Below are 23,295 nucleotides of genomic sequence, written 5' to 3' on the forward strand. Positions count from 1 at the left end.
CTACTTATTTTTTGGGTGGGCTTTCAATCCCTTTTGCCTTATTTCCCAACTCTCTATAGAATTTTTCTGTACCTGTCAATAAATTGCTTATTTTGTACTTTTCCTTTATATTTATCTGCATATCTTCTAAGTTTTTCCACCAGTGCTGAGATTTTTAGTTTTTTATTTTAATAATGCAAGATAGATCTTGATCTGTTCTAATACTGTGCATTGCTTTTATCACATCTATCTTTGAGTATTTTTGATGATCTGGTCCCTCTTCTATTCCCTTCTAACAGTGACACCTCTTGTCTTAATTGCTTTACAGTTTTCTCTATTCAGTACTTCCATAATGGTATTCGATTTCTCCCCTTCATTTCCCTTACTACCCTGTGTTCTTGTGCAGAGCTTAATCTGTTATTAATTTAGCTGAACAGTAGAATATTTTGTTTATTTTGGTTATATTGCATGGATCTCTATGGACAGTCTTAATTACTGTGTTCATTTGTTTTATCAAACTTCTAACTTTTGGGGTTTTATTGACCTTCTGCAGTCTATTTCTTTCATTGACCTTAATATGTCTATCTCTATTAAATCAAGCTACTCTTCTCTTAGGTCATTTTCTTTTAAACTGAGGGCATATCTTTTTATCATTCTCCAGTTCCTGTGGGTGCTCTATAGAAAGTTCCATAGCATCTTCCTGTGGCACATCAATTTCATTCTGTGTCATTCATTGCTCTGTCATATGGGGACTCACTGGTCTATCACTCCTCAACATTGACTGCATCAGAGTTACCACAGTTTCCTGCACCTTCCCTTCCTATCCAACTCCAACAGAAAGTTTACACTGGTTTCCAGTGGCAGTCTCCAAAATATCTTCATATGGTGGCTGATCAGTTGCTTCCTGTTCCACTGGTTCCTCCTTAATTTTGATGCACGTTTTTCTATTCTGCTGTGGTGTTTTCTGAGATGGATTCTCTACATTACATCCTTCACTTTGCAGGTACTCCATAACCTCAGTTTCTATTTCTTTAACTTCTCCATTGCTAATCTTCTTTTCTACTTTTCCTTTTTGTCTTCTTATTTTTGTATTGTTAAGTTTTCCATGTCTGGATTCCTTTGCCTGAATTTCTCTTCAAATATCTTTGGTGCTGTTTTTTTGTATTTATTAGTTTTGCTTTCTCCTCTGCATAAATATTACATCATATTAAATCTCTTTCTTTTCCATGTCCATATTTCTTCTTCAGATGTCTCCTAATTCCCCTGTCCAGCAGGGACACAGGTGGGATCCCAGGGGTGTATTTTCTGTTTCCCATCCAGTCGTCCAGTTTCCTCTTAAAGATGGATATTGAGGTACTCTACTTGAAATGTAGAGGGAGTCTATTCCACAGATGGGGGAGTCTTTGGGATACAAATCTATACCACCACCAAGTTCTATTAATGTCAACAACCAGGTTGAGGCCTTGCATGTGTGTTCTGTGAGTGGGGTTTGACTTACGAATATGCAGCAACTCCATCAAGGCTGGGACTGAGACGACCTTGTATGCCAGGCACAGGTCACCTCTGAGCAGTCTGTATGTGAATGAGTAGAGGGACAGGGCTTTTAGACTATCTGTACAGGATAGGTGTTTGAAACCCTTGGTTTTCCTGGTCAGGAATTAATTTCTGTGGTCTCTCCAGCTGCTGAATGTGCTTGGTAAAGTACATGCTGAAGGGAGCATTGTATGCGATAATGGGTCTGATAAGGGAGGAGTACAGGGATATTATCTCTTTGCTCCTGGATGAAATACCCTTACTTATGAGGCGTGCCATATAGAAAGTACAACAGAACAACTTGGTGGTCAAACGTCAGGCTACTATCAACCTGGGCACCCAAGTCCCTCACGACTTATTGTGTGCTTAGTACATTGTTATTAATGAGATAATTAGTGGGGATACCATTTTCCCCAAAGGAGATAATGATGCATTTCTTGGCATTCAGTTTGAGGCCATGCTTCTGGCACCAGTCATTAGTTTGGGTAAGGCCCTCCTGGAGGATGTTCACATCACTAGGGGAATTTAAGACAGTGCCCAACTTGCAATCATCTGCAAACTTAGTCAGCCACAGACCACTGGTTTTGGCTTGCACTTCAGAAAAGTATATCCCAAACAGTAGATGCCCCAAGACTGATCCTTGGGGTCTACCGCTCATTACGGGTCGACTACGAGAGGTGGCATCCTCTATTTTGACTGAGCAGGTTCTATCAGTGAGCCAGTTAGCTACCCATCTGATAACATATGGGTTGATGCCTAGCTGGGAGAATTTATTATGTCTGAGTTGGGAATAGTGTCAAAGACTTTGGCTAGGTCAAGGTAGGTGGTGTGCACCATCTTCCCCCTCATCCATGGCCTTTGTGACTATTTTGATTGGGGTCAAGCATTTGGAGATTGCCAATGTCCTTGTTTATAAGGTCCATGATAATGCATTCCATGGACTTGCAGATCAGGCTAGTTAGGCTGATGGGCCTATAATTGCCTGTGTAGGTGAATGCTCTGCCTTTGTGTAGAGGGTTGTCAGTGGCTGTCCTCCATTTGACTGGAACAAAGCAGGTGCTCAGGCCCTGGTTGAATAGGGTGCCTAATGGTGCTGACAGCTCTTGCTTGAGTTCATGTAGGATATAGCCAGAGACGTTATCGGGTGCCATGGAGGCTGTATTTTTGCCTTTGAGATGGCATTAAAGACCCACTCACTGGTGATGAGAGGAGGGGGGCAAGTGCTGGGAATATCCCAGCTTGCTGATGGAGGGGACAAGGGGGTGAACATTTCATTGAACCTGTCTGCTAGCAGGTTGGCTATATCTACAGTGTTTGTCTATATAGTCTTCTTGACCACCAGTTCAGAGCAGATTTGGGTGTTACTTTTGAGACTGCAGACATGTGTGATGAAGGCTTTGTGACTGTCCTTAGTAGATGTGGCCAATTTGGACTCGAAGTTAGCCTTAGAGGATTTCACCAGTGACCTAATTTGCTTGTTCAGACATAGAAGAGATTGCTTCCAACTTGGCTCCTGCTCCTTCTTGGTCCTGGACAGGATTTGTTTTCCTTTTATTATAGAGCTTGGTTATTGCTGCTGTCTATCTGACAGGTTTACTCTTCCTTAAGGAAGATGATTTGGTCCTGTCAGGTATTGCTGAGTCCATGCAGCTATATAGGTGCTCATATAGTTTTTTGGTCTAGGCTTGCACATTAGTGCTAGTTCCAACTGAAGAAATGGTGTCTGTGAAGCTGCTTATACCTGCTCTCTGTAGGTTGTAGTCAGCTTTGGAATTTTTTTTATCTTTGGCCCTGATTTTGGGGGGGGGGGGTCAGGGGAGACAGTGACTTTGAAAGTGATCACTTTATGGTCAGATCTTACCAAGGTGGATGACACTGTAGGGATGCTACAGTAGCTACTCATGTTGGTTAGTACCAGGTCCAGGATATTTTCTCCTCTCATGGGGGTGCCGACCAACTGATCCAATGCATTGGCATTTACAAAGTCAAGGAATCTCTGGGTGTTCATGTTTGGACTAGAATATGTCTTCCACTCTATGGTTGGGGAATTAAAGTCACCCAGGATCAGGGTAGAGGTTTGAGTCTTCATAGATTCAAGTAAGTCCAGATAGGTGGAGTGAGCATCCTGATTAATGGTTGGGGGTCTATAACTAGCTATGATTTGAAAAAGTGTTTTGTCAGCAGTTAAATGCCCCTGGAGTGTCTCCTGTGCATTATGCTGTTGACCAGCCTGGAGGTGTGTATGTCTTTGATAAATATTGAAACTCTACTTCCTTTGGCTTTGTAGTCCTCCATTTGGGGTCTTCAAGTATGGATGGACAAGTAACGTGGTAAGGCGGGGGTGCTCTCTGCAACTTTGAACCAGGTTTCAATGACTGCACAAATGTCAACATCTTCCAGAGTGAGGAATGCAACGAGTGCAGTTTCATGTTAAGACTCCTAGCGTTTAGGAGTATTACCTATAAATTTTATTTAGAAGAATTTTTCACATTGGTAATTTTGTCCTCATGACTTTGCTTAAAAAGGCACTATGGGGGAGGCAAGAGCCTTTGCTAGAATCCTGAAACCCTGGGAAGACAGATGAAGGCCATCTATGGCAAAGCATCATGGTCTGTCAGTCATGTACTCCCAGGCTGTCAGGTACTGGATCCCCTTTGAATGACGCCAGAAACTAAGTCAATTGTTAAAGTCAATAATTTTCTGTTTGTATTCAGGTATCATTCTGGGTGACAGTAGGATTCTGCTTAAGGCTAAGGACTTGCCTGCCTGGGACACATATTCAATGAGCTCAATCATGTCTTTGTTCATATAGCCAGAGAGGTACACCTCAAGTCATACACACCAACATGGACTATGACAGAGCCATACCAGTACCTGTTGTTGAGAGACTTGAGGCTGTGCAAGATATGGCGGATTCTAGCACCTGACAAGCAACTTCCTGTGACTTTCACCTTGTGTATCCTAGTGAGGGGCACATGTGTGTGTGTCTCACAATAGAATCTCCTATTACTTGTATGTTGGGTTTGTGGCTGGGCCTTAGAGGCTGTGAGACACAGGCATGTGTACTATGTGTAGTAGTGTTTGGCGCTGTGGGTTGTGATGCGTGTGTGTGTGCATGTTTTTGCCTCGGAGGTCTCTTTTGTTTATGTATGTTTTTGTTGAGAACCTCTGCATATGTGGAATTGTTTTGTACAGGTGCGGGTGTTGTTACAGGTGTGGTATTTGTTCCATCATTCTGTGATGTAACCTGTGCTAGACCTTCTACACCAAATCCTTAACTTTGCAGGCATTCCATAACTTCAAGTTCTATTTTTTAACTTCTTCTTTACTAATCTTCTTTTTTTTCCTACCTATACGTCTGTCATTATAATCAATGAGTGCCATTGGACACAAGCAGTTTTGTCTTAGCCAAGACAAGCAGCTCACACTGGGAAATGGCAAGGCTACAGGAAGGAAAAGCATCTTCACCGAGCTGACAGAAAAGGTGTGATACTGCCTCTTACAATAAATTTACAGACTGTATGAAAATGCATCAGATTATGACTATGAATTGCAAACAGCAGGAGAATGACCTATGAATATGCGCTGATTTAAGTCATTTTTCATTTTCATCTCATTGTCAGTTCCTTTGCTTAAGTTTATTTGCAGACATCATGCATTAGCATGAATGGCCGCTTTGAATTGCATCTTTGCTGCAGAAAAGCATGAACAGTTTGGACTGACTTTTTGCATTCGCAAAATGACTATGAATACCATCTTTCATCTCAAGAGATTTGGTGTGTTTTTTTCTGGATCACATTATGGAAAGTTAAATATCCATGCATGTATCTGAGCATGCATTGTGCTTCTACTGGAGAACATTTCGTGTTCCTCATCAGCATACCTACAGTTCTCAGGGTGCACTACACCTTAGAAGAATGAAAAGATTTCACCATTTACTAAGAAAGTGTATCCACCATGCAGTACTAACCTTTGCTGCAGTTATACCTCTCAAGTGAACCTCTAGCAAAGGATACGTCAATGGCATACCACAGGGTTCTGTGCTGGGTCCTTATTGTTCAGAATTTATTTCTCAGAAGTCCAGGCAAACTTGGACGGCCTATGGCTGACCAAGTTCACTGACAATTGCAAATTGTGAGCAATCATTGAGTCCCCCAGTGATATTAACATATTGCAGGCACGTTTAAAGCAGATAAAAGATTGGTGCCGATGCCATGGATTAAAGTTAAATGCAAAAAACTGCATTATTATTCCTTTTGGGAAAGCTGACATCCCTGTTAATTACATTAAAGACAGCACCCCCCCCAACTGTAAACCTAGTGGTATCTGATCTGGATACTCTGGTTGATAGCAATCTGAGCTTTGACCATCATGTATCTACAATAGTAAGGAAATCATTCTATGTGGTGCATCTTATAAGCAAAAGCACTGCATCTAGATCTAAGAATATTATAATTCTATTACACTCAGCCCTTATCAGACCAGTAATTGAGTACAATGCTCTCTTTTGCATGTACCTCAACAGACACCTGTAACAATTGGAGAGGCCACAGAAGTTTCTCACCAAGTAATTACAGGGTACACAAAACAAGTCTTGTGCAGAAGGACTGAAAGCCGTGTCACTGTATTCTGTCTCTTACAGGTTGCTAAGGGGTAACCTGTGCCTGCCTTACAAGGTAGTCTCTGACCCCCCCCATGTAAATGTCACACATTCATAAATCAAACCGCTTGAGGGTCATTCGCTCCAAGGATCTTAACCTAGCCTCTGACATGAACAGGTCATGCTGGATAGACAGATAGATCTCCCAGAGGCTGCCACTTCTCTGTAATAAGCTTTGATGACCCTCTTCAAATGCAACCTAGATCAATGAATGGGTGACTGCAAATTCACTCCTGTGGTGGTGCCTATGTTCCTTCTGTGGAGAGGAAGTCAGTATTAACTACTATAGACCCTTACCTCCTCAAACTTCACTCACCTAACCACAGACAACTGGGGAAACTCGGGCTAAATATGGCTAAGCTTATAAGGGCTCTAGAACCATTAGACCACACCTCTCAACTGTATAGATTTTCGAAGAATGTCCAGAGTTTTGCCTCATATTTTTGGTCCATTTTTCATAAAATTGTGGTTTTCTGGCAAATTAGTGGCAAATTATTAAAGACTGAAGTTAGGAAAATAATGACAGACATCTGAGTTTCAGACTTCATATCCTTCAGAAAATCCTTTCTAAAGCCTTTTATTCTATCTACTTTCTAAGTTTGTAAGAGCAATATTTAAAAATTGTCCCTATTTTTTGGCCTTTGTCCCACTTTTATTAATGACTTTGTCCAGATTTCTTGCCCTAAGAGGTTGACAGGTATGCTTTAGCCTAGTAGCCTTCTATGAACCCGTGAACTTATGAACACCATGACAAAGAATTGAAATTTATTTTGAAATGAAAAACAAAGTCACTTGGATGCTTAGCAAACTGAAATAACATACTGAATAACGAATGCACATTCTCTAAAAGGTGTTCATTTACTGATTTGCCCATTTTCAGGATTTTAATCAAATACAAGTACAAACATAAGAAACTGAGACACAGGGAAATAAATGATATACCGTAAGTTGTGGCTGATATACTTATTTTTAAGTCATAATTATATTTAAGTTGATTTAAACATAAAAGCAGCAGCCAAAAGCACATCTGCCAAGAACTGTACTATCAAAGAAGCTTAGATTTTCTTGACAGCATAATTAACTGAATAAACAAAACTAGAATAATATAATTGAGACTTTCATCATATTTGGTTTTTATGGGCTTATGAGTGCCTTGCCAGCCAGCAAGTACTATTTTATAATGATTATTATCTAATGAAAGTTTTATACAATATACACACATTTGAAAACAGGCAATTTCATGTTTTCTGAAGAATCCATGTTTTGTTTGATATCTGTAAACCTTATTTAAAAATAAAAAATAAGCAAAATTATAGTATGAGACTCAGTAATGTCATAATTGCTAAAAAGCAGAAGCAAAAAAAAAAAAGAGATGGAAGAACAGAAAAAAGTACAGAAAATAAAATCTTAAAACAAGGGATATTAGGGAAAAAAAAGATTAATAACAGATTCAGCTTATTAAAATTACAGCAGTTATACTTCGAAAAAATATCTAACCAAAACTCCTTGCATTTTATGGTATGTATAGCCATGCTATCTTTTTTGATAACTCTTCAGACTGAAATACTTTTTGCTACCCCTAGCTCAACTGCTGCAATAGTGGTACATTTCTGACACATTTGTTCACAATGTCCCTCCTTACTCAGCAGCAAACATTACCCTATAGGGATTCCGTTTCTCCAGGAAAAAAACAGCCTTTGCATGATCACAGTTATTACTTGGGATTTTTTCCACGTTAATTTCCTACTTCCTAACCTGTTCTGCTGTTAAGAATAAACCATAGGAAGCTCATCTGCCTCTTCCGAAGGACTTTTAAAGTAAACCTTAAAGGCAGAGGGCAGGATTCATGAAAAAAAAACTAATACCATGCACAATCTTGTTTGCTAAGTGCATTACATCAGATCGATTCAGAAACCTGTCTAGTGCTACAGTGGTCAGGCAGCTTTGGTTTGTAGAATTAAATACGATTTTGGTTACTAGTATTACACCAATCTCACTGTCGAAGTACATATGCAAATGCAGCAGCCCAAGGGTGCAGCTAATAGTTATTAAACCATGTGAGCATTCCCATAGTTTTTGACAGGAACAAAATAACACTGTAAAACACTGTAAATGGAAGAATAGATCAGCAGTGTTCTTTGGAGAGCAAAAAAAAAAAAAAAAGGGTACATAGTCTTTTGATCTTGTATACCTATTCATTCCTATCGCACATAAGTACTGTGAAGTAAAGTGTGTGTGTGTGTGTGTGTGTGTGTGTATGTGTGTGTGTGTGTGTGTGTGTGTGTGTGTGTGTGTGTGTGTGTGTGTGTGTGTGTGTGTGTGTGTGTGTGTGTAGAGCATGAAGAAACCTTCTAGACAAAATCCTTTCTTAACATATGTTGCATCCACTGTTTTCATAATAATGGACAGCTTGTTTTTTTTTTGCTGGTAAACACTATTTATATTTATAGTTTTCATAAAACATTCACTTATCAAGCCGTACTTAAAATGTTATACTTCTTTGGTAATTGTTAACTATCAGTCAAATACAAAGATAGTTTGGCAAAAATATTTGATAAAAAATGTGTACAATCAGATGCTCAAATAAATTCAAATGTATGGCATTTTAACCATTGCACAACATAATTGGTCCAGATCCCCTTCAATAAAAACACCACACCGAAATAACATATGACGACCTGTTACTGGACAACATTCTTAATCACAACCTTATTGAAAACATTCTTAATCACAAATCAATTCATATTGCATAACATTTATTAATCACAACACTAACATAACATCCATGTAACAATTTAACAGGGTAGAGTATCCCACACACCCTGCCTAAAAGTAAGGAACATTGCCTCAGATACTTACTTAGCCTTACTTTTCAGAAGTAGTGTGCAACCACTCATTTCCATCAACAACCAATTTCCTTTACAAATCCAATGCAGCACCAGAGGGGTTAACAGAAGAGGGCAAGCCTGCCCTTTTCTAAGCCAACATACCAATCCACATATGACATAAGCAATCTCCTTCATGTAATATAAAAGGGGAAAAGGGTCAGCTGCAAGTTTATGCCTAAAACTAATCTCTCAACTCTGTTAATCTCACATAAATTGCTTAAGCCACTCCCTATGGTTACCTCACTTCCCTCAACCTTCTTCCCTCCAAGTTAACCCTTTCCTGAACACAATTCCACTCAAATTCTCTATTCTTCCCCTACAACCCCCCAAACTCTATCTACCTCCTTTAAACTGCCCTTACTTACCCTACCCTTAATTAACATAGCCACTTAAAGTGGCTGTGGACAAATTAGTTTGTTCCCAAACCACATTTTTCCAGATCCCCTTCAATAAAAACACCATACTGAAATAGCGTATTACAACCTTTTATCGAACAATGTTCTTGAATACAACTTTATTGAAAACATTCTTTATCACAAATCAACATTTGTTAATCACAACATTAACAAAAAGGAAGCTTTACCAAAGCATGGCCAATAAAGCTTAATATACTTTATTTGAGTAAGTGCTTTCACGAACCCTGTTTGCTTCTTCAGACTCTAAAAACTATCACACATCCAAAACAGTACTTAAATAAAAATTCAAAAATTGAGCAGCCAACAAGATACTTCCAATTGACAATGTAGCTCAAACATTTAAAGAAACAGTAACAGCAACCTAAAAAAGTTAAAGTAACAACATAGTAAAAACAAAAACACAAACAATTTTCTGTATAATAAAACATCAAATTAGATGCAGCAGTCAATGAGTCACAAATGCATATAAAAAAACCTTTGCAAACAACTATGTCATGTTCTTTCTATATAAAAATCCTCACATTTGTTAATTTGTAAGCAATTACAATACTGTACATCATATCAGATGTTAGAAAGGCAGAATGAATACCTTCAGCCTAATAAGGAGCAAGTAAAGAACATAAACTAACACCATCAAAACGTAAGTCGTCAGTCTGCACTTTATAATCAGCATTAGGCTGAAAGATAGACTCCAGGATGCACTGTGTGAATGTAGTGAGGCATTCCACTATATAATGCTAGTCCATCTCTAAACTTAAACATGACTTTAGCTGTTATGATAAGTCAAAAATGTCAAACAGAAGCTCAGGTCTACTACCTAACAGTAAAACTCACATAAAGAAGACACAATTAAACATATCATTAAATTAAACTAATCCATTCCTAAAACAGGAACACTTATACACACATGCCCTTTGGCTGCTGATAACAATAATAAACTATTAAACTGCACATTAAATCTGTCAACTATTGATGGAACTTACATTCAAGTCACATTTCATTTGAAGGATGGTTCAATCCTATGCCCATAACTTCAATGCAAGTGCAGACTTCACAAGAGCAACACAACGCTGTCATCAATCGCAGGCCAAACAAAAATTACTGCTCTGTTAAGCTAGGTCTTAAATAAACTACCCATGGCGCCATCTACTGTTAACTTCACAATATATCACTTTAGCTGCTAATATGCAAGCAATAATGTCTTACAGGGTGTGTGTTAATGTGTAATTAACACCCTCCTAAGGGCGTTATGAGGCCTGATGCTACTGGTGGAAGGCCTCCATACCCCTGGAAGGGCATTAATTACACAATAACAAACACCCTGGAGGGCATTACTACACTTAGAGAATGGGATCTCTGTAAAATTGTTGTGTTTTACTTGCTTATTTTTTTAAATACTATATTATTGTTTTTTATATATTTTTTAATGTAAAATAGTTCCTCCATGCATGGTTTCAAACTTGCTGTTGAATAAGCTAATGGTATTGGGAGGAAGCATTTTACAACAAACATATATAAAAAAATAATATAGTGATTAAAAAAAATAATAACCAAGTAAAACAATTTTACAGAGATGCCATTCTCTCTCTCTCATATACAGACTCTTCTGCTTTCACACACATACATATACACGCACAGTCTCCTCTGCTTTCATACACACATGCACTCACACAAGATCACTCTCACTCTCAGTCTCTCACACACACAGACCCCTCTGTTTTAATACAGGCATTTACTCACACCGGATCACTCTCACTCTCTCTCAATCTCTCACACACAGACACAGTCTCATCTATTTTCATGCACACATTCAGTCAGACAAGATCACTCTCACTTTCTCTGTCACTCTTAATCTCTCTCACACACACACACACACACACACACACACACACACACACACACACACACACACACACACACACACACACACACACACAGTCTCTCTCCTTTTTTTTGTTTTACATTTTATGTTCACTAAACAGCAGAACCACTGCTTAGCGAGTGTAAAACAATGGCGGCCGTTAGCTTCTTCTGCAGTCCGAGCTTCATGGCAGCTTGATATCCTGCTGTGAAGCAGTGGTCTCATTTGTCAGTGGGCATTACTTGTACATTAATACCCTGCTGGAGAATGTTCCGTCTCCAATCAAGGGTGTTGATGTACAGTCTGCCCATTCTCTAACAAAGAATGTAACTCAACCTTAAAACTGATAGATATTACTACAAAGAAAATTTGCCCATCTCACATATACAGATAGCCTCAAACAACCATCAACATATTCAGTTTTACATATAAAGAAATAAATCTAGTGCCTTAATTATTTAAGGCTAGACCTACTAATCTCACATACAATATAACATTCTAGTCACCATACTATGCTCACCTCTTTAGTCTCCTACCTTGCAAGGCTTGTCTAATTGGCACAAATTCATTCAACCCCAACCCCTTAAGTCTAACAATCCATTGGGACTCCAAAGTCTCTGTACAACTGATCAAATCACCTCCTCACAAGTGATCATAAAGCATATCTATAACCTTAAACCAAAATGTATGAGAATAATCTGTATTCAAAGTATGTTTGTCTAAGGCACTACATTCTAATTTCCTCTTTGTACAATAGCTATGGTCATGTATCCTCTTGCCTGCTCTTGGTCTTGCCCACATAAAAACATGAGCAGGCCACACAGCAGACTAAAGAGACCACATTTTTACTGTTACAACCAGCTTCCACTTTGAACTTAAACACTCTACCTGTATCCAGGTGCCTAAATACCCCACACACACACTCTGTAAAGCAACAGAAATTACAGCTGTTGCAAGTAGTAGTCCCCATGGGAACACCGTACTTGATTTGACATGATGACATAACATACATTTGGATGATGGTGTATTCTTATATCTAAACCTAGGGTGAGCTCCAGCCACCCTTATAACTTTCTCATCCAACTACAGAATCCCTCAGTTCCTATGATAAATCTCTCTTAACCAGTGTATATCACTACTATATGTAATGATGACCATATTACTTCCATTAGTTCTCTCCACCTCCCTCACAGTGGTAGCATGCTTAGAAAAAATGGTCTTGCTCTTGTGCACCTCAAAGCATTGGAACCATTCACACCCTTGTCAATCTCATTCTAGACATACCTCCTTTTTTTCAAATTAACCCCTAACTGTTACAAATGTGCATCAAAAACAGTATCATCAGCACAAAGCCTAGACAACATCATGGCCTGTCCTTTAGCTATGTTATTAAAAATGTGCTGTGGGTGCATGGTAGAGTGATGAAGTAAAGATCTCTTACTGCACTGCACTCCTTCATGTAAAGATCAGTGTTAATGGATTCACATGGGTCTCTACTAACAAGGGCATTCAAAAACTCAACTCTTTCAAGTGAAGACTTTGCCATAAATTTAAGAAGTGAGGTACTGTCATTCAGCATAGATAAAACTAACTCAAAAAATTATACGACCAAAACTATTACAAAGACAACTGGCAACATGACTAGAATCACAATGCACAATTTTAATGAAGCGCTTTTCATACAAAACATATAGCTGAACTTCATCAGATAATGAAATCCATATTACACAAGTTTAAATAAGGCTGAATCAAGTCAGCTGATCTGTCGGCCTTTAAATTTTAAAAACACAGTGTTTAAAACTAATATTTAAAATCATTTTCTGTTACTATTTGTATTCTTACTAATAACATAATGACTAATAACAGCAACAGCAGCACTAAATTAAAAAATATTCAAAGAAATTTATGACATTCAAATAAGACAATATAGCAAAACTATCAAGAACTGCATAATACTAAATGCTTGTAATATGATTACTACGGCTTTTCATCTCAATAAGCTCTTCAGTTTCAAACAACATGTAATGGAACACATGTTGTTTAATCCTGGAAAGTTATAAGCATTAAGGCGAATTTGCCAAAGAAGCTCTAGTTTCTCCAATAATACTGTAAATGGACCTCCTCTTGGATTACTTTCTACTTGGTCAAATATCCAAAATTTAAATGTACGTTCTGGAAATTGATCTATATGCTTTGCCAGAGCATTTTCCAATTTATGTTTGTTAATACTATATATGTGCTCATATGCCAGATCGCTTAGTCTGCATTTGGTTTTCCTGACGTGGAATGCTTCGCAGCATTGACATTTTGCCACATATACAATCATTCTGGAATTACAATTAAATTTCTTCATACTGTTCAAGTGTATATTGTTAACATACAGCGATGAGCCAACTAGAATGTATCTACAGTAAGGACAGTTACCTTTTCATGAAAAGAGCATACCCTAGCATATTGATTGATAATTTAATAGAAGAAGTCAGTAACAAAAGATCCAATGGTATTTATATACCAATTCTTAATAATATCCAACATTCTATTCTGATGAATGTGATGAATGTAGTAGGTAAAAATCCTGACCATGAACTGAACATTGGGTTAGATACGAGTGAAACTGATTTTACAACCAGTTTTGTTACAACCTTCAATATGGACTATCGGTATATAAAAATTATACTAATTAAAAATTGGAATGAAAGATAGGTCGCTAGTGGAAAAATTAGGGATTGAGCCAAAATTTATAGCTATGAAAGGTAGGACTATTTGAATGTGAATTCCGAACACAGTCACACATAGTAGGAATAAGACAGTGTGGTAACTGTGTCTTTAAATTTTAGAGGTTGCGAGATCAACTGACTTGATTCAGCCTTATTTAAACTTGTGTAATATGGATTTCAATATCTGGTGAAGTTCAACTATATGTTTTGGACGAAAAGCACTTCATTAAAATTGTGCATTGTGATTCTAGTCATGTTGCCAGTTGTCTTTGTATTCAGCATAGATAAAAAAAAATCCAATTCACATTCTAAACTACACCAAGTGAGGAATAAATCATCCACAAATCTTCAGTAAAACCGGACCTGGGACACAGGTAGAACAACTCTGGTTTCCCATTCTGCAAGCACCATGTTGGCATCGCTATGGGCACAAGGAGTGCCCATAGCTACGACAGATATCTGCAGATACTATTCCTAATCAGACATATAAACATTATTCTCTAAAACTACTTCCAAAAACAAAGGAGGTCAACAAAGACTAAATCATATTTACTCCACTTTAACAAAAAGCTCCTCACCATTTCATTACCCTGTTGATAGGGTGTAACTGTAAATAATGATTGAATGTCCATGGTGACTAATAATACCTGCTCTAGATCTGCAGATCATTCCACATACTCAAACAAATCTGATAGAAATTGTTTAGTGTACCTGAAAACATACATGTACTTATCAAGAATAGGCCTAAGAAATTTCTCTATATAGATAGAGAATGGCTCCGTCAAACAAACCCTACCAGCCACCACAGGCCTAAACGGGTGTCTCAGTGGAACTTTATGGACTTTGGGCATCCCTTGTATAACCAGTACAAATGGGGCCTTTATGAAAAAACAATCAAACTGATCTTTATAATAGTTTGTGTTAAGGCAATCCAGCTGCGTGTTCATTATATCATTATGCATGTGTTTTATATCTGCAGCACAGATAACTGCATATGTATTCAAATCTCCCAGCATCTGTTTCATGGATTCAAATAGCAATCTTTATTTATGACCACCACCAAGCCACCCTTGTCTGCAGAACGTATAACAATGTTCTTGTAATTCCTCAACTCATCCAGGGCTACTTTTTTAGCAACTTATAGGTTATAGAATCTACATTTTCTATTACTATCATTGAATAACTTATAAATATCATATTCACATTTTCTAGTTAACAACTCTACAATCTGATAGTTCTGTGGAACAAACGCACTAGGCTTCTTAAAAATATTATCAACTGCATCCAAGGCAATATTATCATTACAGTACATAATTCTCAACATCAAAGTCCAGATAAATAAGTTCAAGTCCATAATACAATCAAACAAGTCCATAGGGTTGAGATGGTATAAAACTCAAGCCCTTATTCAAGACACAGAGGTCATCAGTAGACAACTGTCTGTCTGAGAGATTGCACACCACGGTGTATCTCTCACTGTCCACATTTTATTTATAGTGGGATACCCCCATATCCCCCTGGTTGTTTCCTCCTCCTTGTCCTTCCCTGACTCCTGGACATCTCTTATGAGGTATTCCAGCCTTGCCTGATGTGGCAGGGGAACTGGGGGAAACCTTCAGTTCTGCACCCCTCTCAGTCCTTCACTTAACTGCAGTATCTATCAACTGTCCATCATCATGTGTGTTGACAGTTTTGGAATCTTAGAGAGATGATCCCATTCCTCTCTCCAAATGGGGTATTGTATGCAGACTCATTCTGTCTAATAGGTTCATTGTCTTAAGGCACAATCTGTACCACTTCAGCCACCACAGTAGTACTTACTCCTTCTCCTGTGTTACTGACATCAACCTTACTGCTCACTGGTTTAGGCCCCAAAAACACATGGTTATTGCTAAAATCATTCAAGTCCCTTTACAGATCCTTCCTCTTCTGACCTCTTAGTTTCCTCTCATACATGCAAGCATTGTGAATGACCTCACATAGAGCGAGGTCCATAGCATCTGCACTGCAAATGTTGTACATAGTATCCTGCAAGGACTGAATTACACTTAACAGCTGCATTTCCATGGGCTTGAAATAATCAATCAATAGTCTTGTGTATTTATTTCTGATCTCTATGTTAATTTGCTGCCATTTAGTAAGCAGGTCAGGGTACAGTTTAACATGGAAGTATACCCTGCTCACCCTGCCCAAAAATAAGCAGTGTTTTCTCAACCACTCATTTACTCTTTCTTATCAGAAACAGTGTACCACCGCTCACTTCCATAGTCAGCTAATCTCCTTTCCAAATCCAACCTAACACCAGCGGGGGAACAGAAGATGGCAAGCCTGCCCCAGGCTGTTCTCCTTCCCTTACTGCAGCCTTTTCACCAAACTGTCCAAAAGCAAAGCCAGGTGTACATTAAATAAATCCAACCCTAAATCATTTAGGTGCACTTCAACCTGTTTAAACCACACTGGGTCCCTATCATCAAAGTCCCTATGCTCTATGGTATAAATGCCCCAATTAACCAAATGCCTTGCCAACCTGAAATTTACAAATCAATGGGGATGCTCAATACCTATAAAGCTGCTTGTATTCTATCAAACCAGAAGTGGCTCTGTTTCCGACCACACAATAACCATACCCAGAAATCTCCCTTGTAAAGCAGCTAAGCCCTAGATTACCAGAAAAAACAATTACTTTTTAGCAATGATACCTAAATCATCACCTGTGAGGTGAACTACCAAAATTTATGGAATCCCAATCCACAACTGCATTTTATCACAGTCCTCCTCAAGTTGATGCCATCTGAGACCTCTGGTACCGTACCACTAGACTTTCCACCCATCACTAAACCCAGTTCACTGCCATCCATCCGAGCTGTCACCTGTTATGCCATCCAATAACTATAGGAATGACTCAAAATGACAATCTCTTTCTCTAAAAACAAAACAAAAAAAACAAACAAAACAAACAATCACCTCATCTCTATTCTTTGCCAAAAACATCGGCATCTCCCTACCCATCTGATCTGATTTTGGATCTACACAACCATACTTCAACTGTCATTGAAAATATGATCATATCTTGTCATACCAGGGACCCCAAATCTCAGAAACCTGAAATGCACCCATGTATGTCCATACTGACAATGTCACCCACAAATTATAATACACTGAGCCTCCTTTCAAAACTTTAAGCCCTTCAACAAAATCTTAAGAGGCTGTCTTGTCATCAGATAATGCCTATCCACCCTATCACCACAACTCTACCCCATCCTTTCACCATATGAGCTACCATCCAGGATTTTGTAAAGTTCTGTAAAATCGCCACCCATGCAAATATGCTGATAAAAGCCAAATCTACCTTAACTGACTTAACAGCCCTCCCTTTCACTCACACTAAGGCTAAATACTGTAGCAACAGTTCCTCTGATGTAATTTCCTCTTCTTCTGACAGCTGCAAAACAAATTCGTCAAACTCAGATAAAGCACTACCATAGGCTTTCCTTGTCAAGACTGCCCAAGACTGTTGAATCAACTGCCTCATCACTTCAGTCCAATCTGCCACACTTCTTCTGGCAACCCAGTTGGTTTGCCTGCTGCCTCTGGGGCTAATTGCCAGAACATGCAAAACTAAAAATGAGACAAACTGTCAACAATCCGATTTTTAGCACCAACCAAATGAACACCTGTGAAAGGAAAAATTATGAACAAACTCTGGAAAATCAATTTTTGCAACAACAACAAAAGCAATCTAGACTTTGCTTAATTTGAATGAAACACCCTCACTATGGCCATATTGTTGGAATAAAAAAAAATCACCCTTCTACATGTAACTTCTCCTGCCATACCACCAGCACTGCCCAAATAGGCATCAATTCCAGAAAAGCCACATCCTTCCTCCATTCATCATTCCAGTCATCAGGCGAATGAGCCACAAACCATTCACCACCAAAAATTGCTCACATACGAATACTTCAAGCTACATCTGTGAAAAATTTCAAATCACATTGACTGACCCAGTCCTCCTGCCAAAATGAGATACCATTAAATTGATCTAAAAAGGGCAACCACATTGCTAAATCTTCCCACACCAGCTTGCCAATCCTTACCCAATGGTGCTTACTTCTCCCATTATTTAACAAAAATGCCACTGACCTAAAAAATGTCCAGCCAGCATGCACATCCAGGCAGACAAAGTTAAGCAGCCCTAAATGCTTCATGACATCCCTAATCTGCACCTTCTCATTGCCAATCATCTAAGCAATCTTCATCCGCAACCACTTTATCTTCTCATCCGGAAGACAAATAAACTTGGTCCATGGCAAGTGGCTTCCATGTACACAAGTCCTTTTAATTCCATTTAAAAACTTGGTAAAACACTTTAAAAATATTGCAAAAACACACACCCCTCAAAAATAATCAATCAAAACTAATATTCAGATAAGGAGTACCTACACCCTATTATGTTTGAGGTGGGTGTGTTTTTGAAAGCCTCTTTTAAGCTTACTGTGTTAGTAGCTAGCAGTTCTGAAGATGTTGAACTAAGAGCCAAAAGTGCTCAGCCATCTAGCTTTCATTTGGTGGTATTTTGTAAAGTGTTTTACCACATTTTTTAATGGAATTAAAGTGACTTGTGTATGGATTGTGAATTTCTATTCAGTATCTGGGTTTGGTTCTTTTCTTTTCTTATCCAGAAGACAAAACAACCCCTGCCCTGCATCTGCCGACAAACACAGAAAGTACAGGGCAGGGCTGTCCAATTTCTGTGTAGCCAACGGAAACCCCAACTCCTCACAAATCTTCAAGAACACCCGCATTCCCTCAAATGTCTCTATAAACCCTTCACCTATCTGCAAAAAATCATCCAAGTAATGAATTGCCTTCTGAGTACTCACCCTTTGCTGACAAATCCAGTGAAGTGTGGTGCTAAATTTCTCAAAGGTGGCATACGCCACTGAACACCCTATTGGCCTGACCTTGTCAAAATAAAATTTGTTGTTGATCATCATACCTAGTAATGGACATTCCTCTTCTGGTAATATTCAAAAGGCAGATTCGATATCTACCTTTACTAACCAAGGGTCTGGAAATCCTTTAATGATTTCCACTGCTTCATCCTGTGAAGCATACCTAAACTTTGAATCCTCTTTGGAAACGAAATTATTAACCGAATTTCCTTCAGGATAGTACAAGTGGTGAATCAACTGAAAGTCACCCATTGACTTCTTAGGAATGAAACCCAATGGTGACACCTTAAAATTGAAAAGAGGATGGTAATCAAAAAGCCCCAATAACCTGCCAGCATGCAGCAAGTGTTTCAAAACATTTTCGTCTCCCGCACTGAATGTAAATTTTTACAAAGTGAACGATCCTCATAAATCCCAGACTTAACGGAAACCCCCTGGAAATCCCCCTTACCAACTCTGCTGCATAAATTAGCTACCAATTCACAAAACAGAGCATTAATATTTCTAGAAACTGGTTCTGCACAAAATCTAACAATCAAGGATTCTTTTGACCACCCACATCTTAGTGTAACTGAGGAAAAATACCTAAGAATACCATGAGATCAAAATATGTCATTCTAACATATATGAAAACCCAAGCTGAAAAATAGGTAGTCTCCTTCCATAAAAAACAAGGCCAGTTATAACCATCAATATGCAATGACTAGATGGAAATATACTAAGCTAGCTGCATGACATCACTGCTTTACAAACAACTAAGAGCAATGTTCATGGATTTATGCACTTCTCGAACAACAGTAAGCACCACTGTTTAACCATAAACATAGCAAATGGGATTCTAGTAACCATCATAGAATCATTCATGTGAAACACATTGAACTGCAAACTACTCTAGAACAGTCACTATCCCCTCTAGAAAATATGATTCAAATAAAAAAAAAACACGTTATGCACTACACAATCCTTTACCTTAGTAGTAAGGCAAAACGCTTTCTCAAAACTGTTTCCAGCAAAGCTCAATATCATTCCCCAGGAAATAAGAAAAATAAAGTACTTAGAGAACACCAAGGGAACAAGTCAAGCAGCATATAAAGACGGAATGGAAGTGCATGCTTAATTGATGATAACTAAGCTATGATAACAACACTATGGACACTGTCCATCTCTAGGGAATTCCATACCATAACAAGTACTTCTACCAAGCTGAAGCATAGCCACATAAATAAAATAAAAACTAATATATGAAATAATCTGTAATGTCTACTTGTACAAAACTGACATTCCTGTTTTCTGCTTTCATTTCCTTACTTTTTTTATTATTAAAAGAATCTAAATAAATAGTATGCATGTATACAGACCATTAAGTCCTAACTGCATAATATTTCTGTGTACATACCCTAAATAATTATATTGCTCTCTATTTATTTTAGGTGTCGTATCACAATTCCTTTCAAAGACTGAAAATCTGTGTTCATTTATGTCTGCATTGTGAAAATCTTCTGCGAAAGGATATGCTTATGAATGAAAAGAATAGTCTGACCAGTTCTATCCCCTGGTTATCGTATGTAAAAAATAAAATATAAAACAGATACTTGTTGGGCAACGTAAAGAAAATTATGTCTGATTGTTCTAGTTTATGTGATTTATACTTTTCATATCGTTTACTAAACTGCTATTAGGAAAATAATGAAATTCTTACTAAGCCACATAGCAAATATTATATAAACTAGATTAGACAGGATTTATTGATAATGTTGATTTAAATATACTAACTCAAAACAGTATCTGACAAGACTTAAAATATGTTTTTATACTAAGGAAATATTGTAATGAATGAAATGTTAGTAAAAAATGATAAAACACCTTTCTTTATTCCTTTCAATCCAGTCTTCACATAAAACACATATTTTTCTTTTCCAGCATGAGGTAATGGAATTATTTACAGGAAACAATAAGTATAAAAACAGTAAGCAGCTCCATTCAGTAAAACCAAGCTGCATCTTTATAAAGAAAGTTGCAGTTTACATATATGCAATAAAATGGGTCTACTTCAGAAGACTGAAAACCAAAATAACTGAATCCCAAAAGACTGAAAATTCAAAATGCTGAATGATGGAATTTGTCCCTTCTCCACTGTTGTGCGATCTTGGAGTTGGCATATATAGTTAGCAGCGGGGGCTTACCACCCTGCATTAAAAATGTATTCAGTAGTTTGAATTTTCAGTCTTTTTGGGATTCATTCTTTTGGTTTGTCAGTCTTCTGAAGTTACCCATATAAATATATGTGTGTGCATGCGTGTGTGTGTGTGTGTGTGTGTGTGTGTGTGTGTGTGTGTCTGTTTGCCTGTGTGTGTGTGTGTGTGTGTGTGTGTGTGTGTGTGTGTGTGTGTGTGTGTGTGTGTGTGTGTGTGAAACACACAAGAAATATCTTCAAAATATTTTATCAAACATAGTGTAATACAGGCCTCCTAAGAGCTTCGAAGCTTAAACAAAAGACAGATACAAAGCCTGGCTCTATTATCACCAGCACTCTGCTTCTACTTTAACCAACAATATATTCATATAGAGTTACACAATGAATGGACCAGGAGGGAATAGCAAGGCAAGTCATCTTCTGTTTGCACTATCCAGCCTTGTATTTCTTCATCTGGTAGTCACTATCTTACTGGAGGGTATTATTGACAGATTGCCAGAGATCTTGTCTTATAGCCACCTATTCACAAACTTTTAAACAAGTTATTAAACGTTGTATAACAGTCTCTGTAAGTGATGCAATCAAAATGTGAGCAACACTTGTAAGGAACATATTTCTCCATTCAAAGAAAGGGAAAGCCACAGGGTAAAATGTGAAAATGTAAAGGATGGAAATAAGGCAGCTGAAATGGCATACCACAATGCAAATCAGAATAGCAGCAATGCAATATAATGCAGCAATAAGTGGGTAGTAGTAAGTGTGTATTTTTTCCAATAATAGTGAGCGTTTAGTGCTATATTTTGCAAGATTTTAAGGATCTGATCAAAAGAACTTCTGCTGTTTCTGTTTTAATGGAGATGACTGACAACTGAGCCCCATAAGATCAGGAAGCCAAATTAGTATTTTATTTTATTGCTTAAAATGCTAAACTACTTTTTGTAATTGTATTTTTATTAATTTGTACTACAGAAAAAGTCTGCTTCTGTGAGTTTTTATTTTATTTATTTATTTATTTTTTTTGCTTGTGTTTAAAGTACAGTCCTCCATTTTGCTGGACTGCATTGAACTACTCAAAACATGCTCTGCTGCATCTATATTACTGCTCTGCTTGCATCTGTATTATTGGAAATGAACTGCAGCCAGCCCCTCTAAAATCAGAGATGTATTCGTAAATGTTTACAAGAATAATCTAACTTATCAGACATATCATTGAGTACAATGCCCCTTTTGGTATGTACCTAACCAGGCATATCCAACAATTGGAACGTTCACAGAAGTTCCACACTAAAAGAATACAGTGCATAAGTAAAATGTCCTATGCAGATCACCTCAATGCCCTATCCCTGTATTCTGTCTCTTACTGGCTTTTCAGGCGAGATCTATGCCTGGCGTAGAGGCTGTTGTCAGACCCCAGTCTGATGGACCTCCTGCAGATACACAAAACAAACAGCACCAGAATTTCCCATTCTAAAGACTTAATCCTTGCCTGTGATATAAATAGGGCCTGCTGGAGAGATAGGTATATATCCCAGAGACAATCCCATCTATGGAACAGGCTCCCCATCCACGTGAAGCAGAGTTCTTCCCTAACCCAATTCAAGTGCAACTTGGACAATTGGATGGGAAACTGGAAATTCATCCCTGGTTTGGCACTTATGTCTCTAATGCAAACAGGTATCCTGTAAATGGTTCATCTCCCAGGCCCATGTTTACACTTATCAAAGGTGTCAGAACTTGCCAGAGATTTGGGATGCATGGCTAGGCTTAAAAAGGCCCTTGTGGTCGTTAGCCTAGTAAACACCTATGAACCTTTCAACCTGTAGAACAGTCATGGTAATTGATGCAATGAACATGTTCAATTTTTTTAAATAAATAACTTCTCTACTGCTTCTAATTATGTTTTGTTTAATTTGTACTCTGGGAAAAGACATTTTAATAATGAGAGTTTAGTTTGTGTGTATAAGTAGCTTGCTGGTGCTCTTGGCATTTAATTCTACCACTGATTAGCAGAGATTAAACTATTTGGCTAGACAGTTATTTAAATGTATGTGTCTTGTGAATCTTTGTGCTCTATTTTGCTGGGCTGCATTGA

General features: G+C 38.0%; 1 protein-coding gene across 2 annotated transcripts in view; it reads right to left on the reverse strand.

Moving 5' to 3' along the window:
- Positions 1–23,295, reverse strand: part of RBMS3 (RNA binding motif single stranded interacting protein 3) — a 3,568,139-nt gene that overhangs the window by 2,121,702 nt on the left and 1,423,142 nt on the right. The window lies entirely within an intron of this gene.

Source organism: Protopterus annectens, chromosome 3.part1 (assembly GCF_019279795.1).
Source record: "Protopterus annectens isolate FY-2018-M chromosome 3.part1, PAN1.0, whole genome shotgun sequence".
Lineage (NCBI taxonomy): Eukaryota > Metazoa > Chordata > Ceratodontiformes > Protopteridae > Protopterus > Protopterus annectens.